The following is a 26,851-nucleotide window of genomic DNA, read 5'->3' on the forward strand; positions in this document are numbered from 1 at the left end:
GCTCTAGAGCCCGTGAGCCACAACTACTGAGCCTGCGTGCCACAACTACTGAAGCCCGCGCGCCTAGAGCCCGTGCTTCGCAACAAGAGAAGCCACTGCAATGAGAAGCCCGCACACCGTAACGAAGAGTAGCCCCCGCTCGCTGCAACTAGAGAAAGCCCACGTGCAGCAACCAAGACCCAACGCAGCCAAAAATAAATAAATAAATTTATTAAAAAAAGTTCTTCCATGTTTTTTAAAAAAAAAGATTATTAAATAAATCAGACTGGGGCCTAGCGTTTTCTTCTATTACCATTGTACAATCATCATCTATATGATTAGGATCTGGTAAAACAGTAGCAGGTTTAAGAGATTGCATCTTCCAAGCAAAATACTAGGATTGGATGATAATGCTTGCTCATAGCCAGTCTGACAATGTACCAACAAACGCTGGGTCTTATGCACTTGTAAGATAAATATCACCACATATGGGATACTCAAATAAAACAATCAACTAATGCAAGGGCTTGAGCCTTTTCAGTAAGTGTGGTTCCCAGTGCCATGGCATCTAGATTGGTCTAGTCTAATCCCAACTTTAGAGTTGAAATTCTACTAGCAGCACCTGTATTTTCAGGACAAAAAAAATGGAAAGGTTTTACAAAGTGTAGAATCGCCAAATCTGGGAAAGAGACTGTAGCCAATTTCAATTGTTCAAATGCCTCTTGAGATTCTAGGGACCAAACTAGAGGACCTGAAGAATTATGCAATTGCATTGTCAGCGGTTTTGCCTGCTCTGCAAAAACTGGAATTCACTGTCCATAGTATCTTACTAGTCTCCAAAACTCTCTAAGTAGTGTTTATTTTAAAAAATGTATTTTATTATTATTTTTTTGGTAGTAGGTCATTTCATCTACATAATTGGCCGACTCATTATCACTTTGTGTCCTTTAGCTGATAACAGATGCCTCAAATATTTTTTTTTCAGTTTGGTAATATTGCAAATTTTCTAGTGAGCCCTTGAGCTCCTGTGAAGCCAAAGGATCAGTTTTGCATTACTCTTTAATTTCTGAAACTATCAGAAAATCATCTATATGTTTAATAATTATAGATCCTCCTGGTGGGACAAATTTCTGTTTTCTTGTAAGCAACTAGGGAAAACAGTGTAAGAATCCCCAAACCCTTTTGGAATCCTCTAACTTCATAAGACTTACTTCATAAGTAAAAGCAAACAAAAATATAGACTTATCCACTAGAAGAAAAGAAAAAAAAAGTAGAATATGGATCAACTACAGTGAAAAACTTTACAGACAATGGTACTGAAATCAGAAGAGCTGTGGGGTTAGGAACTATATAGATTAAAGGAACAGAAAATTTATTTAAGAAATTATACAAATCTGTATAGTAGTCAGTTATATCAAATTTATTTTCCTTCTTTACTAAAAGTATGGGAGTATTACAGGGTGAGTACATTTGAAAATTATCCCTCCTTTTTTCCTCCTAGTTTTTTATAACTAGTTTTATTCCTACAAATTGAGTTCTAAACAAAGGATATCTTGTTTTACACATGGCTATGGCTTATCCTTTTTGTAAGCTATTTTTCCTGGTTCTCTATCTCAAATTAAACCAGTATCATTATTCCTAAGTAATGGCCCAAAGCAATGCATCAGTTTGTTTCAGCTCTGGCACATAGTAAGCAAATCAGGTGCCGTCTTCCAAGGGAGCTCAGCAAACACTCCAGCTGGAGTATAGAATATGATAGCCTTTAATTTGCATGGCAGGTCTCTCCCCAATAGGTTGACAGGCGAATCAGGAGAAAGTAAGAAAGCATGTTCCTCAGTCAGAGGAACAATTTGTATGGGAACTACTGAAGAAAAGGAACAATTAGCAGGCTGACACAAAATACCAACAAACTTTTTTTGTTTTTTAACAACAACCTGTATTGATCTATCACTAGATGCAAAATGAGAAATTTCCAAGTTAATTGCAGAATAAGTAGCACCACTATCTACCAGAAAAGGCAAGGATAGGTTAGCCTGAGGGAAAGTTATTGAAGAATATGGTTTGCCAGTTCTCACCTATGAGATTCCCACACTCTGTCAATTTTGAGCCATTTGCCAATTATCTCCCAGCTAAGGGTTTTGTCCTTCTGGGTTTTCTTGATTCCCTTGTTGGAATTTTTCCATTCTCTGGAGTCTCTTCCTACAATCGCTCTTCTAATATCCTGGCTTTTTGCCATAATAATATGCAGTTTTCCCTTCTTCCTTTGCTCCCTGCATAGATTGACCAGAGTAGGGTTATCCCCTTTAGTAAATAGCTGCTCAGTTAAACCAACACTGTGGGTTTTATTTTTTTCGCATTTTTGTCTTTCTCTAGATTGCCACAAAACTGTGTAGCTGCTGCTAAGTTTTGAGAAATAGTCTGTCCTTGCCAACCTATTACCTTTTCCCTAACTTGAGTTTGGATAGTTTGCAAGAGAGCCAAGACAAAGGTGAACAGGACTAGAGGGTGATTTTGATCTGCCCGTGTATCCATGCCAGTGAATTGTGAGAAAGCAACACATTGCTGGTGGAAATCAAGTGGGGAGGCACCTGTTTCTGGGTATACTGTGGCAGGGTCTCCCAGCTCACCATTAGCAACCCTTCTTGATAGGTTTTAAAAGCCCTTAGTTCTTCCACAGCAGTGGTGGGTTCCCTTGGCCACTATACCCATTGTAGTGGGTCACCTCTAGTCCCCAACATGTTTGCTCCACAACCTGAGTGAAGTCTGCTGGTTGCAGAATTCCCTGTAGCAGCCAGTGGACATCCCCATTTACGGGGCTACAAACTGAAAACATGTTGCAGAGTACTTTTGTGAGTCTTTTCAGGCACAGGAAAAGAAGTCTTTAAATGACTAATATCAAGTGGTGAGAGAGGCACATGGCTTACCTGGGAGGCTTGGATGAGCTCCTCGATGGTATTGGCTTCACTGGTGATCTGAATAGGAAGGTCTGGTTTTCCTTATATTGAGACAAGAAAAATGTAGGATTATATGGCACGTTGGTTTCTTTTTCCCATGTGAATATTTATCAGGCCTAACACCTTTGTCTTTCCCCATGTGGCCTGTGCAGCTACTCTGTCTTGTTACCTTCATACAGGGACACAGTCTTTTACCCAAATTCTCAATTATTCCCCGATGACATCTTTCTGTCATGTCTGCTTTTTTGTGACATGGTGAATGTTTGCTAAGCAACTCTTGGAGGTGGATTCAAGGGCTGAGATGTGAAGTGGAGTCAGGCTAGAACATGAGGCATACAAACATATGCCCTCAAGCAGGGCAAATAATTCATTAACAGCTGGAGAAGTTGTACCCTTGTCTCTCCTTGCAGGGAAGTCTAATGGAAGGAACCGCCCATCTAAAAGATCACCTGCCTTCTTCCCAGGAGTTGACTTGAAATAGGGAAAGATAAAGAGACTCAGAGAGAAAGCTGGGATAGCAGAGAAGAGAGGGCAGTTCTGTGTAAGAGAAAGTGACTTTAATTCTTGAGTTTCTTAGTTTTTCTCAATCTTTCTTCCTAGTTATCAAATAATTTTTCACTCTCTCCTTAGAATGATAATCATGATAAATACCAGTAATTCATATGCTTAGAATGAGGTACTTCTAAGAGCCCCTGTAAATATGTTAATCTGTCCGAATGAAAAGAAACAGTCCTCAGGCCACTGTAAGACTGGATTCTCGTATGTATACTCATTCCAAATGTGACAGAAAGGTATTGGCAATTTGAGTGGGAGACCTGCAGGCAGCATTTCCGGCTTCCCATATTTTTCCACCAACAAAGTCAATGGTGACCCTGACGGGATTTTAGAACTGGTGTCACCTATACTTAGTCAATAATATAATCTTGAATTTGGAGAGTGTAATTCACATCTGGCTAGTATTCCAAAAGAGCGGAGAGCTAGAAAGAATTTTTATAATTCAGGGTCTCTCACATGACTCTTGTGTGGCCACAAGACTTTCAGCCAATCCACCCAATTCAGGAATTGCCAGATGGATCCTATCCTCATTGCCAAATTGTTGGGGAAATAACAAACATAAAGCTTCCTGCCAACCCAATAAGACCTCTCTATAAAACATGGAGAAGAATGAAATAGTTTTATTAATTGATAAACATTAAACCAGACTGCCATGTGCAGCATAGGCAATCTGCTAAAGAGATTTGTAGGGGAGCAAAATTTGCCACCCTAAAATGAGTCTCTTTGGCATGAGGATTAATTTAAGCTGATTAAGACTCTTTGGGCCTTAAAAGAAACTTTGACCTTCCCTTGAACTGCCTAAAAGAATGTAGATAGTGGGTTTGTTCCAGAATAGAGTTATCACCAGAGCTATCTGCAAAGAATATGGGCTAGGTGTGCTGGGGGGAACTCTAGGCAGGGCCTAAAGATCAGAGTCTGCTCTGTGTCCCATTGTCTCTGCCTGCCTGGCCCAGCAAACATCTGTTTACCAAACATTTGCTTTTCTATCTCCATGTGAATTGCCTTCCTCCCCTGGAAGTCCCAAACCACTACCCCCATCCTCCTCTGTCTTTAGCTGAAGATGGTATTTAAGGTAAGGGCTTTAGCCGTGTTGGCCAGTTACTTAGTTTTCCTGGGTCTCTCCCATGTATACATGTTATTAAACTTTTGTGTGATTTTTCTCCTGTTAATCTGTCTCATGTCAATTTAACTCTTAGACCAGCCAGAAGGGTAGAGAAAAATTTCTTCCTCCGCAATAGATTGCAGAGACAAAAAAGAACTCTTACCCTTTTATATACTTGTTAACCCATTAACATGTACATATGTTTTATATATATATATATATGTTAATCTATTACATACACATTAATTGTATCTATCCAGAGCAAAAATAAAATCTCATCCTTTTTACAAGCAAGAAGTTACATCTTGGAACTAAATTTCCACAGACAGGGAGATAGGGTACCACTCTTGGTGTTCATTTTTCAAAGAAATGGCTCCTTGGCCCCAGGAATGACATTCCTGGGATGTAAAACTGCAAGAGGCTTATTTAGCTTTGAAAAAGATTTACATATATTTCAGAGGCAGAGCTAGCATTTATAATCTCAAGTTTTCTGAAGGAAATGCTAAAAGAAAATGGGAGGAGGAAAGTTCTCTACTTTTTGGCGCTAGGGAAAATTTAATTTTTAAGATTTTATTTACCCTTATACTGGCAAGAAAAAGTCATAGACGGCCTATACTACCTAATATATTACTTGGATAGGGACTCACACATAGGAAGAAGAAACAGCCTTAGTAACTGGAACTTGAGTATGAGGTGAGCACTGGCTCTCAGGTGTTAGAAACAAGACAACAAAATGGAGTCACTTATGCTAAGTCCCAGGTCACCAAACTGAGACTTGACTTAATTACAGCTTTGGCTCTCCCAGACATGGAATCTTAACCCAATCAGCCAGAAATCACCTTATCGGCACTAGTTAGGCAACCTGCCTAACTAATCCCTGCCATCCCCTAAAGGAAAGTAACCTTGCAATAACCAATCTGCTTTTTTGCCTAGGGTAACTTCCTTGTTCCTGTTCCCTTCTGCCTATAAAAGTTGCTCATTTTATACAGCTCCTCAGAGCTCTTTTCTATCTGCTAGATTGAATGCTACCTGATTTGAATTCATAACTCTTAAAAATTTTAATATGCCTCAGTTCATCTTTTAACACAGGAAAGGGGCAATGGCCCATTAAAACTGGGGCATAAGATCAGGGTTGGAGTAGTAAGAGGGATTTGATGCTGGATTTGACAGATTTGGGCTAGAACTGCTTAAATACTTCTGGTTTGTGTGGTGTCTAGAATCCAGGGCAGAGCTCAGCCTGCAGGTGGTTTGGGCCACAGAGCCTAAGCTACAGTAAAGAAAAAGCAATTTGGGCCTAGAAACAAGAACGTTGGAAGTTACAGGGAGACAGATTTGTGTACAAAGTACAAAGGCCTTATTGTTCTTTTGCAACCATATTGAAATTTACTCTTTTTACCCAGGTTAACAAAATGTATCACAAGAAAAACTAAACATTGGGTTTAATAAAAACAACACTTTTGAAAGCAGAACACAGTCCCCGCCCCCCCTCCCCCGCCCAGGATATAATATTGCAAATGGTCACTTCTGGGATCAATTTACCATACTAGAGGAACAAAGTTGTTAAAGCATAGTTAATCTCAACTGAGCCACTTATCTGCACTGTAGTAAAGTACTTAAAATCACTCCCAAGATCAAGGTTTAAAACCATTTTAAGAGACAAGACTTTAAATGTTTTATAGCCACTTCTGTAAGAGGTGCTTTTCCTTCCCCAAATGGTCAAAGCTTAATGAGAAGGTTGACAATCCTTTTCTTCCCCTCATATCTTCTGTTCAAAAATATTTACTATTACTACTGGTAATATGGTTTATATCTCGTCTGATCTGGGAAGTGTAGTCCAAGAAGTGAGGTTTGAGAAAGGAAGACGCTGCTTTCCTGGAGGAAGGGGTGGTCCTCTGGGTGCAGGCCACATAACATGACTTACTTCCCCTAGTTATATAAATGGAGTGCCCAGAGTTCCTTGATCTTCAGTAAACTGGGGTAAAGAGTGAGCATTATAATGGTGAGAAGGATGTGTACTTACAGGTGGATTACCCTGTTGAGGTGAGGTAGGTCCTGGTGGAAGATATTTCATATAAGGTGGCATCTGAGCAATAATAGGTCTATGGAGAGGGTGGTGGAGTAGAAGTCACTGATGCACCTGAAGCGTGGCTATGAATCAAGTGAAAAGTACCTGTGGCCTGGAAAGGATGTGGCCTTTGATGACTTATTGCTGCAGAGGAGGTAGCGTGGTAAAATATTGCTGTGGAGGCATAGTTCCATGAGAGTTCAATACCACTGGTTGACCCTGATATTCAGGATGATGGTGAGCAATTGCAGAGGCAGGAGGTAGTGGTTCTCAAGTACCCGAATTTGAGTCATTCTGAATAGGGACAGTTACTAAATTGCTATGTTTTCTTGTTGAAATGTAAAGGTTTTCTGACTCAGCTTCCTGACTCACTGAAAGATATAGAGGTGAATTCATGGACAATGAACTCTGCTGGAGGAGCACTAATATCTTCTTGTGGCAGATTATATGGCTTGTGCGAACACTTTGCAAAGGAGGTAGTAGTATCATAAGGTATTGCTTTGGCAGAATATGGTTCATATGATGCTCATCTGGCGGTGTTATAAGATGATCAGATTTCAGTAGGTGGTGGGACAACATGCAGAATGAACATTTTCAAGTTGAGTACGGGCAAGAGAGTTTTCAGCTCTTGTATGGCCGTGGTTGATGAGCCTTTAAGTCTCTTCGAGACAAACACGATCTCTTGCATCCTTGAACAGTGCCACACATGAAGAGAGAACCTTGCGTATGCTTTTCAATTCGTTCCACAGGATTACTACAGCCTGGGAACATCTTACTGCCTTCTTTTCCATGTAAAATAGCACAGGCATAGCAAAAAGCATGCTTGCATGGAATCATCCGCCCATAGATTTTTTTTTTTTTAATTTTTTAAATTTTTTATTTAAAAAAATTTTTTTAATGCTATTCTTATCTGCTTACATTCTTTTTTAATTTATGTATGTATGTATGGCTTTGTTGGGTCTTCATTTCTGCGCGAGGGCCCTCTCTAGTTGCAGCAAGCGGGGGCCACTCTTCATCGCGGTGCACGGGCCCCTCACCATCGCGGCCTCTCGTTGCCGAGCACAGGCTCCAGACGCGCAGGCCCAGCAATTGTGGCCCACGGGCCGAGTCGCTCCGCGGCATGCGGGATCCTCCCAGACCAGGGCTCCAACCCGCGTCCCCCACACTGGCAGGCAGACTCTCAACCACTGCGCCACCAGGGAAGCCCCGGCCCATAGATTTTAATTGGCAATTCGCATGTGTCACAGAAATGTACTGGGGTATCATCCTTTTCACCTAAGATGTTTATCTGAAAGTCCCAAAAAACATCTTCAACAGATCCTTGCTCATTTCTAAAAGCTTTACCCACTGGAGTCATACCAGTCCTCTGCACTACGATCGAATGGTTGGGCGCGCTCCGTGATTCAGCTCTCAGAGCACGAGGGGAGCGGAAGTCAACCTTACTGACCTGGGGCGCGCGTGTGCCGTACTCTCTTGAGTTCAGGAAGCGGAAGTACGTCCAGGTCACCGTACCTTTGACCTCTTCTTACCAACCTCCTTTCCAGTGAGAAAGTCCGGCAGAAGGAGAAAGAGTGAATATTTGAAGAGTTTTGGTGCCGAGGGTGCTTAGGCTGCTCTTGTTATGCTTCAAGAAAAAAAATAGCCTTTAACTGGAAAAAGAGACTAATCCGGAATGGGGGAGGGGAGAGCGTGCGTGTATGTGCTGGCACGCGCAAGCACAGTAGTACACGGAGGCAGAAGCCCGAGCAGGTAAGGCAGCCAGCCCATCCTTAAAGGTTTTTTTTTTTTTTTTTAAACAATGCAGTGCTTTGCTTTTTGGAGGTGAAAGCTCACCCATCGTTTGAAATGTTAAAATAGAGACTGGAAAGCTTCTTGTCAGAGATGCTGTAGATCTAGCTTCTCAAACTTTTCTGACAAAGTACCCCTAATGGTAGAGAAAACTTTACTAAAGCTGTGAGGGTAAGGGGGGACAGAGTTCTAAGTACTTCTGAAAGCAAGATATTTCTCTGAATAGTTGTACTTTAAATTATAGGAATATTATATGAATATAACTTCCTTTTTTAGAATGTTTGTTTTAATAAAAAATAATGCTTTTGATTACTTAGTTAAATTACTTGAATCTCTCCCTTCCCCTAAGTCTTTGAGTAATAGTGAAATCCCAGGAAGATGTGCCAGGATATGTGTCACACACTGCTGGATTTCCCCTCAGTTTTGGTACGCTAGTTTGTGATGCATGATAAAGAGTGGGTCCTTTACTGAATATCAATACAAGGTCATCCAGGAGGACTTGGAAACCTTTTTTATACAGAATCCTTTATAATGGTATTTGTATATAAGAGTATTTATCTGTGCATGAAAGTTCAAAGTTAAAAGCCCCAACAAATTAGGGAGGTGATTAGTCACATCATAAAATGCCTTCCCATATCCCCAAATTTCTCATTTTGGTTCTTTAAATATTATATTCTCTTGGTATATTTGATATATGTTTATAGAGTATTAACAACTTGTTGGAGAGACCTTAGTAAAATCAAAAATTAAGGGGCAAATAATCAGTAGTGATGACTACTCCAAGATGGATATGAAGCATATTAGAAATGATCATATTCGTTTATGGAAAGATAAGGCTGGTTATACAGAAATGTCATTTGTACCCACCTTTTGGGAACCTAGTCTACTTTAAAGTGAGGCTCACCCTCCCTGTGATAGCTTCATTTCATACTGTACAGAATAAGTGTTCTCATTCTTATTTACAAAGCAACTTTGCAAAGGAAGTGATGAACTATCATGACCAAATATGCCAAATACATGATTAAAAAATAATTAAAGGGTAGGTCAGAGCAGGAAATTGCCCTCATTAAGCAGATTATTCATTTCTGCTGAAACGCCAAGGCACAGTCAAAGCTGACCTTTGCCAAACAAAAAAAGTCAGCAGGGATGTTGCACCAGGTTGAAAATGCTGCAGAGAAAAGAAAAAAAGATTAAAAGCCATAAAAGCATTTTTTGATGGTCTCCATTTAGATATTGGAATTGCCGAAGCATGCAGCTAGATCAGAATATTTTTGTAATAATACTCCATGATTGATGCTGGGGAAAATTTCACATTTGCTGATACACTTTGTAAAAGAAAAAATATATAGCCACATGGGACATTTTATCAGAGAGAGTGAGTGAGCAACAGAGATAGGGTTAAAAAGAATAATAGACCCCCTTTTGATGTTGGAAATGATGATGAAGCTTACAGGTGGTAAAAAGAAGGAATCAAGGGCAGAGGCTTAGGGAAAAGTTACTTTGTCCATTTCATTACTGATGAATTCTTGAAAAGTTGCATGTAAGTAGGCACCAGTTTTCTCATCCTGACCTATAATATCATTTCACGACTGTTTTGTCTTTATTTTGAATTTGTCACCTGTGGGCAATGGCTACTGATACTTAAGCTTTTTTTTAAAATTGAAATATAGTGGATACTGCTACTTAGGCTTTTGGTTTCTTTGGCCTTCTGCCAAATAGCTAATGCCATACAAGCAAATACATGTGTACCAGGGGACCTTGTGACTTAGTGTACACTCTTCTTTTTGCAAAATAATCCTGCTTGAAGTGGTTTTCAAACCTTTTTCTGTATTCAGAAAGGTGCAGCTGCTCTGAGTGAAGTCAGAGTAGGGGAGCCCAGAGTGTTACCTCCTTAACACTCCCACAGCTCTGGCATCCTTTCACCCCCTCTTATAGTTGTCTTTTAGGCAGTTCAGTGAAGCACAGTTTTAATACCACTCCTCAAATACATGTTTTCTCAGCTGACGTATAAAATGTTTATAATGAACCATGTCGTATATCCAAAAGAATAATAGATGAGCACCCATATGTCTACCACCTAGCTTAAGCAATAGAGCATTATCAGCCCACTTGAAAGCTGCTGCACTCTCATGAAAGGAAAGCAGTATACTCAATTGTGTGTTCATCATCCTCTTGCTATTTTCAGTTTAAAAAATCACATATGTATATACATTTATGCGAAATATTGTTTACTTTTGCATGTTTTTTACTTTGTAGGGATGGAGTAATACTGTGACTTTATTCCCTTAACATTATATTTCTGAGATATTTCATGTTATTGCATGTATTTTATTCATTTTCAGTATTCCGTTGTATGAATATATTATAAATTTTTCCTATAGATGAATATTTGGTTTGTTCTCAGATTTATAAGTGCTGCTATGAAACATTCTGTACATGTGTCTTGTACATGTTCAAAAATTTTTCTATGGTATGTGTACAGGAGAGGAAGTACTAGATCATAGAGAATAAGCATATTCAACTTTTCCAAAGAGTTCATATCAATTTATCAGCAGAGTGTAAAAGTTTTTGTTGCTCCTCATCTTCACCAACACTTCTTATTAACAGATTTTTAATTTATTACAGATTTGGTGGTTGTAAACTTCATATCATTATGTTTCTGTTTTGTGTTTCTCTGATTACAAGTGAGGTTGCACAGCTTTTCATGTTTTATAGGCCATTTATAATTCCTCTTTTGTCAAATACCTGTTCATATCATTGGACCATTTTTCTGTTGAACAATTTGTATTTTTCATTAATAGTTTGTAGGAGTTTTTTATATCTTTCTGATACTAATTCTTTGCCAGTTATATGACTTAACAATCGTCTCCTCTAAGTTTGTAAGTTGCCTTTTAATTTCTTTATGGTGTCTTGTGATACGCAACTTGTCAATTTTGATGCTTTAGAATTATCCATCTTTTTCTTTATGATTAGTGTTTCTCTGATATGCTTAAAATGTTTTCCCTAACCTGAGATCATAAAAGATATTTTCCCTTACAATTTTTTTTTTTAAGTTTGGTCTTTCAAATGGAGTCTTCTTTAATTGACCTGCAACTGATTTTGTATGGTGTAATGTAGGGATCCATTTTTTTTCTCCATATAAATAGTTATCCCAGAACCATTTATTAGATAACCCATTCTTTCTCTTCTTATCTTCAGTGGGTAACTCTGTCATATATTTGGTTTTCATATATGCATAAGTCTGTTTCTGGATTCTCTATTCCATTCCATTGGCCTATTTTCTTATCCCATCTTAATTGCTGTGGCTTTATAAAGTTTTAAGATTTTGGAAAAGGGAGCAAATCTCCCCAACTTTTCAGGATCATTTTGCTTATTCTTGGCCATTTGTTCTGTGAAGATATTTTAGGTTGGTGGGATATTGGAGAGAGGGATGAAGGAGTTAAGGAAAAGAAAGGGAGAGAAGAAGGGTTACAAACATTTGCTCATGCTACAGTTATTCTAAAAGTCAATGCTGCTTTTGAAGTCAGGTATTTTCAAAGATCAGAAAAGCTGCCTGCCTAAATTTACTGGTATTGCTGTCAGTACTCTGTGAGATGCACAGGGTTAATGTAATTTTTATTTCTTCTAAGACTTATTTCTTTGGGATCTCACTGTTTCTTGGGATGGGCAGTATACCATTGTGATTAAAAAAACATGGCCTCTGCTATCAGGCATGCTTCTGTTTAAATTTCTGCTCTGCTACCTACTACCTATGTGACCTTAGGAATAATACTTAATTTTTCTGAGACTTATTATTGTCTTTTTGGTCTGTGGATGGTGGTGGTGGTGGTAGTGGTGGTGATTATGATGATAATAATAATAATATAACTATTATAGTTATATTATTATTATTTACCTACTGTGTTAGTTTTCTATTGCTGCTGTAACAAATTACCACAAACGTAGTGCCTCAAAACAACACAAATTTATTATCTTATGCTTCTGTAGGTCAGAAGTCTGACAAGGCTCTTGGTGGACTAAAGTCAAGTTTTCAGAAGGGTTCCTTTTTGGAAGCTTTTGGGGAGATTCCATTTCCTTGCTCATTCAGATTGTTAGCAGAATTCAGTTTCTTGCAGTTTCTTGTTGGCTGTTAGCTGACAGACGGTCCCAGCTTGTGGAGGTCACCTGCATTCCTTGGCTTGTGGCTCCCTTCTTCCATCTTCAAAGCCAACAATGGTGGGTTTGAGTCCCTCTTACCTTTCAAATCTTTTTTGCCTCTTTTTCCATCACATCACAGAGACACAAAAGAGAAACACAGGGAAAAAGACCATGTAATGACCGAGGCAGAGGGTGGAGTGATGCAACTGGGGAATGCCAAGGATTGCTGGCAACCACCAGAAGCTAGGAAGAGGAAAGGAAAGATTCTTCCCTAGAGCTTTCAGAAAGAGCATGGCCCTGCTAACACCTCGATTTTGCACGTCTAGCCTTCAGAATTGTGAGAGAATACATTCCTGTTGTTGTAAGCCTAGTTTGTGGAATTTTGTTATGGCAGCTCAGTAAACTAGTATAACAGCTTACCGTGTTTTCCCAAATTGGTTTTTCTTTGAAGTAGCGTATGAAAAATGGTCTTGTTAATTTCCAGTGTATAAGACACCTACATTCAAATATATGCCCTAAGGTATGGGCAGTACCCTAAGAAAGACTTGTTTGGCATAGCCCCTAATGGTAGAATTAAGATGGATGAGTAAAAGTTCTAAGGAAACTGATTTTTAGTTCAATATATAGAGTTTTCTAACAATTACAATAGTACATGGCAGTAAGAGCTGTCCTAATAGTCAGACCCCAGACCTTTGGTTGAGGTAGTGGAACTAGTTTTTCATGAATGTTTTGGATAAAAAATTCATTTTAAAGAGAATTAGATGGAGGAGGGAAGGATTGGGAGTTTGGGATTAGCAGATGCAAACTATTATATAGGATGGGTAAACAACAGAGTCCTACTGTATAGCACAGGGAACTATATTTAGTATCTTGTAATAAACCATAATGGAACAGAATATGCAAAAGAATACATATATAAATGTTTTATATATATTTACATATATGTAACTGAATCACTTTGCTATACACCAGAAACTAACACAACATTGTAAATCAACTATACTTCAATAAAATTTAAAAAATAAAAAATACCATGAGAATATCTGATTCTCTTTAAACAAGTAAGAATAATTTTTTACATCGTAACAGAAAAGTCTGAACTGGTGCTTGCTAACTTAGATCTGTTGGGCTGGCCAAAAAATTTGTTCAGGTTAGTTTGTAGCAGAAAAACCCGAACGAACTTTTTGGCCAACCCAATATAAGAAAACTACAGAACACTGTTACCAACATTTTTTGCATGAAGTTCAAACAGTTGGTTGATCAAGAACAAAATTTGGTTAAGTGATTATCCAGTCTACAAGGATACATCCAAATCAATTGCTAGAATTATTTTTAAAAAAGCAATAAATCATCCATTTATTGAGTGTTCCCTGTGTGGTATAAGAGATATAGATGATGCCCTAGTTGGTTTTATCCTCTGGCTGAGTTGTGTAGTAGACGTTTGCTGGGTGCCTTTATGGGATACGTTCTCTTCCTAACAATATTCAGATTTTCCTTCTGATATCCACCCCTGTCCTTCACAGGCCACTTGCTTCAGGCTACCTAATCAGGGTGAATTTTCGTTCTCTTATTTGGAATGCTGCTAAGATGTTCTGTGTGTCCCTCTGGATATTAGTAAGAAATACGTAGTCTTAATTGTGGCTGGCAACTGTATTATTGCCAAGAGAGGAACCAGTTTTAGGATAAAGCTGCCACTGAGGATGTCAGAGCAGAAAGATATAAGGAAATTGAGTCCTTGAAGATATCATTGAATTACTGGGTCAACCAATATCTGGACGATCCGGTTAAGTGAGAAAATAAATCCACTTTTTGTTTAAGCCAGTTTGCATTGGGTTTTCTGTTCTTCCCAGCATAAAGTCTTATCCGGTATGTTCATAAATCAACTGAAAAACAATAAATGACAGTATATAAAGTATGTAGTCAAGTGCTAGATACACTGAAGATAAACCACCAGCAGCATCAGCATTATTCCAGGGAACTTGATAGAAATGCAAATTTTCAGGCCTCAGATTTTCTGACTCAAACTCTGCAAGTGGGGCCTAGTAATCTTTGTTTTAACAAGCCCTACAGGGGATTCTGATGTATGCTAAGGTTTGGAAACCACTACCCCAGAAGTTCAGGAAAGGAAGACTTCATGGAGAAGGTGAGACAAACTAAATATAGGAGCAGTATAGACTTTTGCAAAGAAGGTGTATAAACCAGAATGAATAAAGGTACAGAGGTAGGAATGAATGTTATTTATTGGGCAGTATCTGGCTAATTGTGACTTTAATAAAATAGTGAAAGATTAAAATTACATAGGTAGTAGGGTAGCAGAGAGTTAGTGGCTGAGATTGTTTTTAATTTTTGTCCTGTTACTCTCATTTTACCTGAACTCATTAAAAACTTGAGCAATAGAATGAAATATTGGTATTCTCCATTGTAGGCAATATATGTTGAGATCAACCTGTTTGGACTATAGCCATAGAATATTAAGAGCATCAAGTCATAGCAAGAGGATTGTCTAGTCTTACTTGTATTGGTGTCAGGTAGATAGAGAAGCCTCCTTCCTGGACTTCGAAAATTTGTTTGAAGGGAGTTACTTTTATCTTGTCAAAATCTGACACGAGCAGGGTGACACCAGCAGTGAGAATTTAACCTGCCCTGGCTTTATGAGATATTTGGTATATTCTTTGTCTTCTTCCTCCTTCCTTTACATATTTTGTGGGAGAAGTTTCCACCTGAAATACCGATGTCATGTCCAAGGTTGTACATCACCACTCACACTGCCTGCTCTGTTTGATTATGTGTGCTTGGATGGAACTGTTTACATTCCACCTTTTCCCTAAAGCAGTGTAAGCCATGCATAATGATGCAGCCTGTGGAATTATGGAATGGGAGCTGACTTTGGCTCAGAGAGAATGCTGGAAAATGAGAGAGAAGCATTTTAAAGGCTAAAGTGCTAATGGCTTCAAGAAACCAAACACTAGACCTTAAAGTCTACCTATTTCCCAAACTTGTCTAGACCTAAGTTTATGGTGGTAGTGGGGGTGTGTGTAAGTGACAGTGGCATTGAAGGAGGAGAGGAAGGGTTTTAACCTAATGGTGCAAATAACTTTTCCATATTGACAACTAGCTTTTTGCTAAGGAGTGCCAGCACAGTGAATAAGCATTTCTAAAGCAGAGGCAGTGCTTAGTGTATTTAGTCATTATTTAATTCCTCTTGATAATGGGGCTTCATTTTAGAGAGGATTTAATGGTCTTGATATTGAGTGACCTTGGTATGGCAAAGACACGTGTGTGTGTGTGTGTGTGTGTGTGTGTGTGTATGTGTGTGTAAAATGCAAATAATGGAAGTGGCTTTGGAGTTGGGCCAAAAAGCCATCAGCACCAAGGTAAGGTTACTTTAGATCTACTTGCTTTGCAGGTCAGATTGAAGGATGCCTGAGACAAGCAATGAATTCTTGCCCTCTGCCTCTTTGGGAGGACAAATCAGCCAATGAATCACCTCTTGTTTGTTCAGATAGACTGACCCATCATTTCACTTGCTTTGAGGGTCTAAAGTTTAATTTTTTCCTTTCTTAGGGGATAAGGGAGTGATTGTGGGAAGAAAATGGTCAAATCATGGGACACTAGTGAGTTGTACGGCTAGAGGAGTCATTTCGACCTCACTCTTTGCTTGGAGGAGCAATTTGGAGCTATGCTAGCTTGTTCCCTGGTGGGGCGATTTCTGCAGGCAGAATGGTTTCCATGGGTACAGGCTGGTGGAGACTTGGATTTCCAATGTTTTTTTGTTTTTTTTGTTTTTTGTTTTTTTTTAAAAGGTGGTGCTTTGATAGCCTTAACAAAGGACTGATAACTGCTGCACATTATCCTAGAGTCTCTAACCAGTTTTTGCTAGCTCTGGGCTGTGAAGCTTTGGCTGTTTTGGGGGCATGAATATGTGCATTGCTTCCTTTCCTTATTCTGGAGGTTTCAAGCTCTGGTATGTTTCTAATGGAGCCTTTGAAATGCTCTGCTTCTGGGTTCATTTTCAATCATGAAATGCATCTCTGACATTCAATGTGAGTTGTTTGAAGCTAAAGGAAGATATATAGTTTGACAAACTCCACAGTGTCTATTGTGAAGTGCTTAACATGAGATAAGGCCCTACTGCAGCCAACATACCCATGAGACAACTGACTGTATGTAGAATATTAAGAGCAGAAGAATTTATTGGGGAAATATTAAGGGGAAGAATTTATTGCTTGTCTCAGGCATCCTTCAATCTGACCTGCAAAGCAAGCAGATCTAAAGTAACCTTAGCTTGGTGCTGATGGCTTTTTGGCCCAACTACTAAGGATTAGACCCTGGGGTGAAAGTGAAGATACAAAGATGTTAAACATATAGATTGTCTGCATACAACTGGTTTACTGATTTTGTTATTGTGTTTCTTTTATAAAATTTACTGTTTTTTGGTTGGTTTTCCTGTTGGTGAGTACAAGGTACCCTTAGACTGCAGTTCTGCCTCTCTACTTTCTTAACAGTGTGGCTTTGGGTAAGTCTTACCCTCTCAGTCTTAGTTAACCCAACTGTAAAATAGAGATAACACTTGATCTTTGTCATACATAGGGTTATTGTAAGTGTAGTGAATGATCCCCGTTGGAGTCTAAGCTGGTATTACTCTACTAATTGGGCGTCTCTGGGCACATCTGGAAGGACTATGAGGCACATTTGCCAGGAGTCAGTTCTTATAAAGGACCACAGGGTCTCTTGGAAAAGAACTCCAAAGCAAAAAAGCTTCAGGCACATGAACTTGCCATAGGAGTAGTGCTAGGAAGCCACAGTAAAAGAAATAGCAGAGTCTTGATAAAGATAATCAAGTCCAAAGCGAAAAGATAGTTGGAGCACTTTAGTCTAAGCCACAGACCAAAACAGCCTATATTGGAGTTGTAGGGAAATGTAGGAGATGAAAATCATATTTGGGAGGGCTAAGCAAAAGCTGTGGCAAGAAAGGAAATGACAGGCACTGGAGTACTGGGTTCCACAGTCCTTCTAACCATTAGGAGAGAGGTAGTGTCCATTACCTATTCCTGGACTATGGGGTTTACCCACTGGATGGTACACTAGTTTTACATTTCCTCTTCGCTGTGTAGATGGTAATTCAGAGATCTTGATATAAATAAAATTTGATCAAAAGAAACAGATATGTACAAGTTCCTAAGGTAAATGAGTCTCTGTTAGTCCACTTGTTTCCCAGAGGTTGTGTTCAGGGTATAGGGACAGAATGTGACTGGCCAGTCAAGGCTCAGCTAAACTCTGTGGATGAGAAGGTGGTGGTGAGGTCTGGTGTTTTTACTTTAGTCTCGTTAGTTTGGTGGGCCTGGGAAATTGAGCTGATCAACTAGGTACTGTGAGTGTGGCACGTGCAACCTGGGCAGGAGTGTCTTTGTGGGAAAGAAGTTGGCTGTCGCTCTTATGATAGCTGAGGTACCTGAGAACTGGCTTCTGCTTCACAGAGTAGGATGAGGAGGCAGGTAGGTAGGAGCCTGATCAGAGAGGAGCTTACACAAAGTTTGACCATATGTCCCAGTCTGCCACAGATAAACAAACCCATTATGCACCTGTAGTTCTGGCATAATTATTAAGAGCACTCTCTTTTCACCCCCCAAATTCTCCTGATTTAGATGGTAAACTGTATGGCAAGGAGCTTGGGGGAGGTTGCTTTGTCCTTTTGAATTCCTATGCTGCTTTGCTGTCTGGCCCTTCAGTTGGCAATTACTTCACTTTGCCTGAGGCATCCAAAGATCTCTACTCCCCTTCTCTTAGGTTCCTCTTCTTCTGTCTGCTCCCTTATCTTCTTCCCTTTTCCCCATCCCAGGCTCTTGGGAAATTCTTTATGTTTGTGGCTTTTATGACCATGGCGATTGTGTAGCCTGAGCCTGGCTTTGTACCAAGCTGCAATGGCCCTAATGCTTGATTCATTTTTGTCTTTTTGCCATTTTTGAATTTGATGACCAAATGCACAAACAAGAAGAATTGCCTCTTTGTTCTATTGGGGAGTCAACCTTGCCCATCAATTACATGATATCTCTAGAGCCAAGGCTTTGTGAAATGTGGTATTACCTACCTGCTACCATGGTCCTGGTCTGAGAGATGGTTAACTTTCACTGCAGCAAATACTGATAGCAATTTTTCCAAAAACATTGTGTACCACTGTCCCTGAAAGAAATGTAGGAAAATAAAAATAGAAAATAGAAGTTCCTCGGGGATCACCAGGAAAGCCTAGTCATCTTACCCGAACTTCTGCTAAGAGAGCCCAGTTAGCTAATGTCAGGCTTTGGCCCACTCACACTCTTCCAGCATAGGACAGTGCAACCAGTAGTCTTATGAAGTCTATAGATTTCCAGTTCATCTTTATATCATTCAGTTTTTATATTTCTAGGGTGTGAAGACAGTTAAACCTATAAACTTGTTCTTGTGTTTATCAGGGCACTGATGTCATATGGGGATAGCATACTTCACTTACGAATCATGTGTGAAAAACAAAATCAGACACAAATCACAGAGAAATGCAGTTAATGTTTTATGAGTTCATAAATCCAGAGCTGTGACTAACACTGGGACCTCCAATGGAAGCCTCCAGCCTTATAATTCAGCAGCTCCAAGGATTAATTTTATCACACAGAGTTTGGGTTGGAAGCTAAAATACATCCACATGCAAATTCAGACCGTGGAGAATACCAGAACACATTTCTGCATGAAGATTTGTGAATGTGCACTGGTGAAATAACCTCATAAGGGGCCTATGCTAGTTCCACATACAGTGTGAAGTATCCGGGACAGTAAACCTTCTGTTCAGATCAATCCTCTGTGTAACTAAATTGTGATTGACAGTCATTATCTCATGTGATTATGTAGACTTGTGTCCCTATTTTATAGAGAGAAAATTGAGGTTAAGCTGTGTTAAATTGCTCAAGATCATGATGTCACAAAGTTGTAGAACTGGGCTTTCTGATTCCATGGCCAATTCTCTTCCTGTAACATCACACCATCTCTAACAAGAATCCAGTGAAACTGACCCATCTCTTTTGCTCTTTCATACATATGGGCTTCATGGATGGTGACATATACATCCAGCAAGATACAGGGATGAGGATGGTTGTGGGAGGAGGTCCCCATGTAATACACGTCATGTTCACTAGGAACGAATTTGATCAGAACTGGAGCTCCCCATCCACTACACATCAATGCTAAGGGGAAAAGTTAGGCCCCCGTTTTCCATCTAATGGTCTACTTTGTACAACCACAGTGGATTTCTGGCAGCCAAGGTGGACCTTACGTGGAAGCAGAGTTGATGACCACCTTTGTGATGTGAATTAAAGGGACTGGGGAGCCTACCTTCCCCTCAACACTAGTAGAGGTTTATTCTTAATTTTATTTTATTTATCTCTACCGAGAGGTGTTTTTTAAGTTTTTATTTTGAAATAATTAAAGACCACGGGAAGTTATAAAAATAGTACAGAGAGTCCCATGTACTCTTTGCTCAGCTTCCTCTAATGCTAATCTTACATAAAATGTAGTATAATTTCAAAACCAGGAATTTGACATTGGTATAGTATTGTTAACTAGACTACAAGCCTTATTCAATTTTCACTAGTTTCTACATACACTTATTTATGTCTCTCTATGTGTGTGTGTAGTTCTATGTAATTTTATCTCTAGGTTTGTTCTTTTAGTTTAAGGCTCTTGTCCCTATTGTAATACAACCTTCACCACCTTGGAGAGAGGTAGTGTGTTGTAACAGAAAGAACATGGACTTTGGAACCTGACAAGCTTGAGTATAGATCCTAACTATGCTATTCTTTATCTGTGTGACTGTGATTTTGGACAAATCATTTCATGTCTTTGGGCCTCAGTTTTCCCCTTGGTGAAATGGGGATAATAGTTTCTAATTCACATGGCTTTTGTGAGGATGAAATGGGATAATATATATAAAGTGCCTGGCCCAACAAATGTTTCCCTCCCTCATTTCTCCTTCCTTGAATGAGGTAGCATTTAAAGCTGTTCTCAGTTCTTTATATCCTTGATTCTTTCCTAAGAAGAGCAGGTTTTAATGGGAGGAGGTGAGAAATGGATGAAAGCATTGTGAGTAGTGACACCAATGAAAGATTTCAGTGATTTAATAATTTTGCCTGGCAGTAATCCTCTTCCCGGGGGCCTGTGGGTTGTTCCTGCATAACATGAATGTTAATAATATTCTTACCCCTATACTTTTGCTTGTCATAAATTAGTATTTAATAAACATCATAGTCATCACTTCATATCTGTCTTATCCACAAATTCTACTCTTACCATTCTTACCACAAATTCAGAATCACTGGGCTGAGGGGAAGTCTGAGAGACTGATGGTGTAAAAGTCAAACATTTCCATAGATTTGACTATTAAACAAATAGCCACTAATGGATGTGAAGACTAGCCTGAATATGTGATTAGGTTGTTTCTATTGCTTTTTTCCTGGGTAGAAGTGGTGACCACAAGGATGGAGAGACCTCTAAGAGTGGGAGGCTGATTTTTTTTTTTTTTGAAAGGGGAAGAAGGAGGCTACTGATTTTTTTTAAATTAATTAATTAATTTTTGGCTGCGTTGGGTCTTCGTTGCTGCGCGTGGGCTTTCTCTAGTTGCAGAGAGTGGAGGCTACTCTTTGTTGCGGTGTGCGGGCTTCTCATTGCGGTGGCTTCTCTTGTGGAGCATAGGCGCTAGGTGTGTGGGCTTCAGTAGTTGTGGCACGCGGGCTTAGTTGCTCCGCGGCATGTGGGATCTTCCCGGACCAGGGCTCGAATCCATGTCCCCTGCATCGGCAGGTGGATTCGTAAACACTGCGCCACCAGGGAAGTCCATGATTTTTTAAAACTTAAGGTTTTGTTTCCTTTCATTTGCGTATTTTAAAAAGTCAGGTTTAGTAATCTTTTGAGAGAACTAGCATTTGGTTTCATTGATTCTTTTCAATCGTTTTTCTGTTTTCATTGACATTTGTATTTTTGTTATTTCTTCTTATTGCATTGGATTTAATTTCTTTTTCTAGTCTTAAGATGAAATTTACATCATTGATTTAAGACTTTTCTTCTCTAATTATAGCCATTCAGTGTTATATAAATTTCACCCTAAACACTGCTTTAGCTGCATTCCACAAGTTTTGGTATAGGTATATGTGTTTTTATTGTTATTCAGAAGTTTGATTTCCGAATATTTGGGAATTTTCCTGATATTTTTTTGTTATTAGTTCTACCTTAGTACCTTTTCAGTCAGAAAATATACTCTGAGTTCAATTTTATTTAAAAAATTGAGGATTATTTTTTGATCCAGAATGTAGCTATTTTGATGAAATTTTCCATGTGCACTTTGTATTTGTTGAGTGGAGTGTTCTAGAAATTTTAGTGAAGTCAAGTTAGCTGACAGTGTTGTTTAGGTCTTGTATATCCTTAGAGATTGTCTATCTACTTGTTTTATCAATGACTGAAAGAGGAATATTGAAATATTCAACTATAATTGTGGATCTGTCCAGTTCTCTTTGCAATTCTATCAGATAAGGGTTGGGTTTATGGAGGTTTTTTTTGTTTTGTTTTGTTTTGTGTGTTCCTGCACCACCCTTGGCTTTCAGGCTTCCCTGTGCACCTGTACCTTGGAGTGGGGGTGGGGTGGGGTGTTCCTCCCATGTTCTTGCCTGCCATGCCAACAGTAGACTGCTGTTGCTTGTGACTTAGTGCTTGGTAGTCTGGTGCTGGGGCCAGAGGAGGTTCTCTGTTGTCTGGTTTCATTTTTAGACCTGTGTGTCTGGGTCTCATGGGGTGGAGCTTTCTGTTAGCCTGCCATTTCTAGCCAAACTCTGCCTTGTATCTTTGATGGATCTTGTGCAGGAGAGTTTCCTGCCAACCCCAGTTGTAGGAGACCACTAATGGTATTTAGCATAGGATTCAGAGCCCTGGACTATTTTCTGCTTCTCCCCTAGTGGTGGAATAGTTTTCTTTCACACTTCCCTCTGCCATAATGGGTCTTCACCTGTGCCCTGGGAGTGACAGGGTTTGTTGCTCCTCTGCCAGTGGCTTAAGACTGTTGTTCTTTGGGGATAAGAGTCTGGGAGGAGTTTGTGCCTTGCCTGCAGTGGCAGCGTCACCAGGTCTGTACCACTGAGAGAGGCTCTTTGCATTCTCCCTCCCGCTCAATCTTTCTAGTAAGCATCTGACAGAAGTCTGTGGAGAGGAGTCTGTGAAGAGGTGTAAATTCCCCTTGTGTCTGAGGTGCCCAGGAGTTCTACTAGCCAATTCTTCGTTTTTAACAGTACATTAAAATTGTAGCTAAATTCTTCTTCCTCAGTTGTATGATACTCAGTGTCTCTTCCTCCTGTGCTCTACCACAGGTAGGCCAGGGTTTGTGACCTATCTCTGCCTTGGGAGGTGCCTGTCTTTCCTTGGGTTTCAGATTAGTTGTTTTCCCTGCCATGTCAGCTCTCTGGTGACAGCAGAAAAAAGTATGATTTTGTTGTTTATCTGGATTTTTCTTGTTAAGGTGATAATAATGCTCTTTCTACATGCAAGATGAAATGCCTTTTTATTTCTCGAGCTATTTGTTTTTAAATTTATAGAAGTAATACATGAACAGGGTAAACAATTCAAAGGGTATACAAAATGTTAGGTAAAATTTCTTACAAGCCCCAGTCGCTAGAGGCAACAACTATTAAGAAGCTATCTGTTTTTAGTTCTTCCGTTTCCAGTGGTACCCTGGAACAGGATCATCATGAGAACCCATCACTAACTTTTCAGGAATTTTACAAGCTCATTGGTGTCACATTGGTACTTGAAATTGGCTGTAGTGGGAATATTATGCCACGGAAATCAGCAAATGCTACAAAGTAGACCTTCCCTCCCGGTAGCTGGCTGGGAAACATTGACCAATACACCACTGATTATAACTGTAAATACCATACTTACACCCCTGTTTCTTGATTTGTTTTCTTTAAATAGTACCTGTGGACTCCCCACAATGAAATATAAAAAATTTAACACATGATCAAACACTCTTCCCTCCCATGTTTTTATTTTTAGATCTTCTATTCTTTGCCTTTATGATAGTAAATAAAAACCAAATGTTCTCCCATTTCCCATCTATTCATCACTCCTGGTCTTAGTCCCATAGTAGCTACTTTAAACCATTTCTTTTTTTTAATGCCTTTTTGGTAATTACCGTAATTCTAAAAATATTTGCCTCCATCTTTTGATTTAATGTTAAACAATATATGGACTCCTTAGCTGTGATGCATATCTACTTCTCTTATCTCCTCCATTTCCAAAGTTTTAATTCCATTATTATTTTTACATTGTTCAGAATTTTTAAACTTTACAATCTATTATGTACCCACCTATAAACAATTTTTCTGGTTTTTTCTATATGTTAATTCTAAAACCATGTTAAACACCGTAAGACCACATTTATAATTATAGAATTAGTGAAATATTATTCATTGTGGAATCATAGGGATTTTTCCAAAGAAAATATGTTATTAAACCCTTGCCTCCAACAGGAAAATTAGAGGTGTCAAGGTGTATTGTTTACTCATTTCTTTTTATGTTTCTTGACTTCCTCTGGATTATGCTCATCTGCCACTGTTCCTTGTATCCCATGCTTTCCTCCTTCTTGGATTCGATTTTTATTTTATTGATGAACCATCTCAATTAAGTATTTTAATATATTATGAGTGGATATTAAACTTTGAGTTCTTGCATGTCCCCCAATTTTTGTTTTGTCTCATCCGTGATCAGTACTTGGTAAGGTATACAATGCTGCGTACAAAGCCATTTTCCCTGAAAACTTTGCAAATTCACTTCTGTTGTATTTTAGCATTTTGTGATGCTGATGAAAAGTCTTATGCTGGTCTGTTTATTTTTTGGGAGGAAGGTTATTTTCAGTTTTTTATTATATGATATTTGATACATTCTAAGAATAAATATAATACATGTAAGTATTGAATTTTGATAAAATGAACATCTGTAAAGCCACTACCCAACTGGAACACTACCATACTCCTGCCATCTAGCTGTGTGTTCCTGCCATTTCCCACCCTCCTTATTTCACTCCAGGTATGATTATGCTGAATTTTGTGTTTACTGTTCTTGTTAGTAATGTCTGTTGAATATGTATGAATTCCCCACACAATATATTACTTACTTTTTCTTGTCTTCTCTGTTTTTTTTTTTCCTGGTTTTAGTTTCTTTTATTGTGGCAAAATATACATAACATAAAATTTACCATTTTAATAATTTTCTGGTGTACAATTCAGTGGCATTAAGTACATTCACATTGTTGTACAACCATCACTGCTATCCAACTCCAGAGCTTTTCTTCATCATTCTGAAAATGTCTCCATTCCCTTCTCTATCCATTCCCTGGTAACTTCTATTCTACTTTCTGTCTCAATGAATTTTCCTATTCTAGCTATCTCATGTAAGTGGAATCATTGAATATTTGTCCATTTGTGTCTGGCTTTTATTTAATTTACCATAATGTTTTTTCAGGGTTCATCTATGTTGTAGCATGTATCAGAAATCATTCCCTTTTTATTGCTGAATAATATTTCATTGTATGTATATACCACATTTTGTTTATCCATTCATCTGTTGATGGGCACGTGGGTGGTTTTCACCTTTTAGATATTGTGAATACTGTTGCTGTGAACATAGGTGCATAAGGATTATCTCTTTGAGTTCTTCTTTCTAATTCTTTTGGGTGTATACCTAAGAGCAGAATTGCTGGGTATGTGGTATTTCTGTTTAACCATTTGAGAAACTACCAAACTGTTATCCACAGAGGCTACAATATTTTACATTCCCACCAGCAGCACATGAGTGTTTTCTCTATATCCTTGTCAACAGTTGATATTTTCTTTTTTTTTTATATTAGAGCTATCCTAATTAGATGTAGTATCTCACTGTAGTTTTTGGATTAAATTATTTTTTAATGCAAACATTTCTTCTGTAGCTATGCCTTTGTTTTTTTTAAAACAGTTTTCAAAGTGGGTTTTCTGTTTCTTTTTTTTTAATTTTATTTTTTATTGAAGTTTAGTTGATTTACAGTGTTGTATTACTTTCAGGTATACAGCAAAGTGATTCATATATATATATATATATATATATATATATATATATATATATATATATATATATATATAATATTCCTTTTCAGATTCTTTTCCCTTATATGTTATTACAAAATATTGAGTATAGTTCTCCGTGCTATATAGTAGATCCTTGTTGGTTATATATTTTATATATAGTAGAGTGTATATGTTAATCCCAACCTCCTAACTTATCCCTCTCCCCATTTCCTCTTTGACAACCATAAGTTTGTATTCTATGCTTGTGGGACTATTTCTGCTTTGTTTATGAGTTCATTTGCATCATTTTCTTTTTAGATTCTGCATATAAGTGATATATGATATTTGTCTTTGTCTGGCTTACTTCACTTAATATGATAATCTCTATACCACATCTGCTTTATCCATTCATCTGTTGGTGGACATTTAGGTTGCTTCCATGTCTGGGCTATTGTAAATAGTGCTGCAATGAACATTGGGTTGCGTGTATCTTTTTGAATTATGGTTTTCTCCAGATATATGCCCAGGAGTGGGATTGCAGGATCATATGGTAGCTGTATTTTTAATTTTTTAAGGAAGCTCCATACTGTTCTCCATAGTGGCTGTACCAACTTACATTTCCATCAACAGTGTAGGATGTTTCCCTTTTCTCCACAACCTCTCCAGCATTTATTGTTTGTAGACTTTTTGATGACGGCCATTCTGACTGGTGTGAGGTGATACCTCATGGTAGTTTTGATTTGAATTTCCCTAATAATTAGCAGTGTTGAGCATCTTTTCATGTGCTTTTTGGCCATCTGTATATCTTCTTTGGAGAAATGTTTATTTAGATTTTCTGCCCATTTTTTGATTGGGTTTTTTTTTGTTTTTGATATTGAACTGCATGAGCTGTTTGTATATTTTGGAGATTAATCCCTTGATGGTGGCATCATTTGCAAATATTTTCTCCCATTCTGTGGGTTGTCTTTTCATTTTGTTTATGGTTTCCTTTACTGTGCAAAAGCTTTTAAGTTTCATTAGGTGCCATTTGGATTTTTTTTTTCCTCTTAATTTTCATTACTCTAGGAGGTGGATCCAAAAGGATATTGCTGCCAATTATGTCAAAGAGTGATCTGCCTGTGTCTTCCTCTAAGAGTTTTATAGTATCTGGTCTTACATTTAGGTC

The 26,851-nt window shown here is 38.5% G+C and overlaps 1 pseudogene; it reads right to left on the bottom strand.

Annotated features, from left to right (window-relative positions):
* Positions 1-6,378: 6,378 nt before the first annotated feature.
* On the bottom strand, positions 6,379-22,357 carry LOC118888352 (annotated as a pseudogene).
* Between the last annotated feature and the right edge of the window lie 4,494 nt (positions 22,358-26,851).

This window comes from Balaenoptera musculus, chromosome X (assembly GCF_009873245.2).
Source record: "Balaenoptera musculus isolate JJ_BM4_2016_0621 chromosome X, mBalMus1.pri.v3, whole genome shotgun sequence".
Lineage (NCBI taxonomy): Eukaryota > Metazoa > Chordata > Mammalia > Artiodactyla > Balaenopteridae > Balaenoptera > Balaenoptera musculus.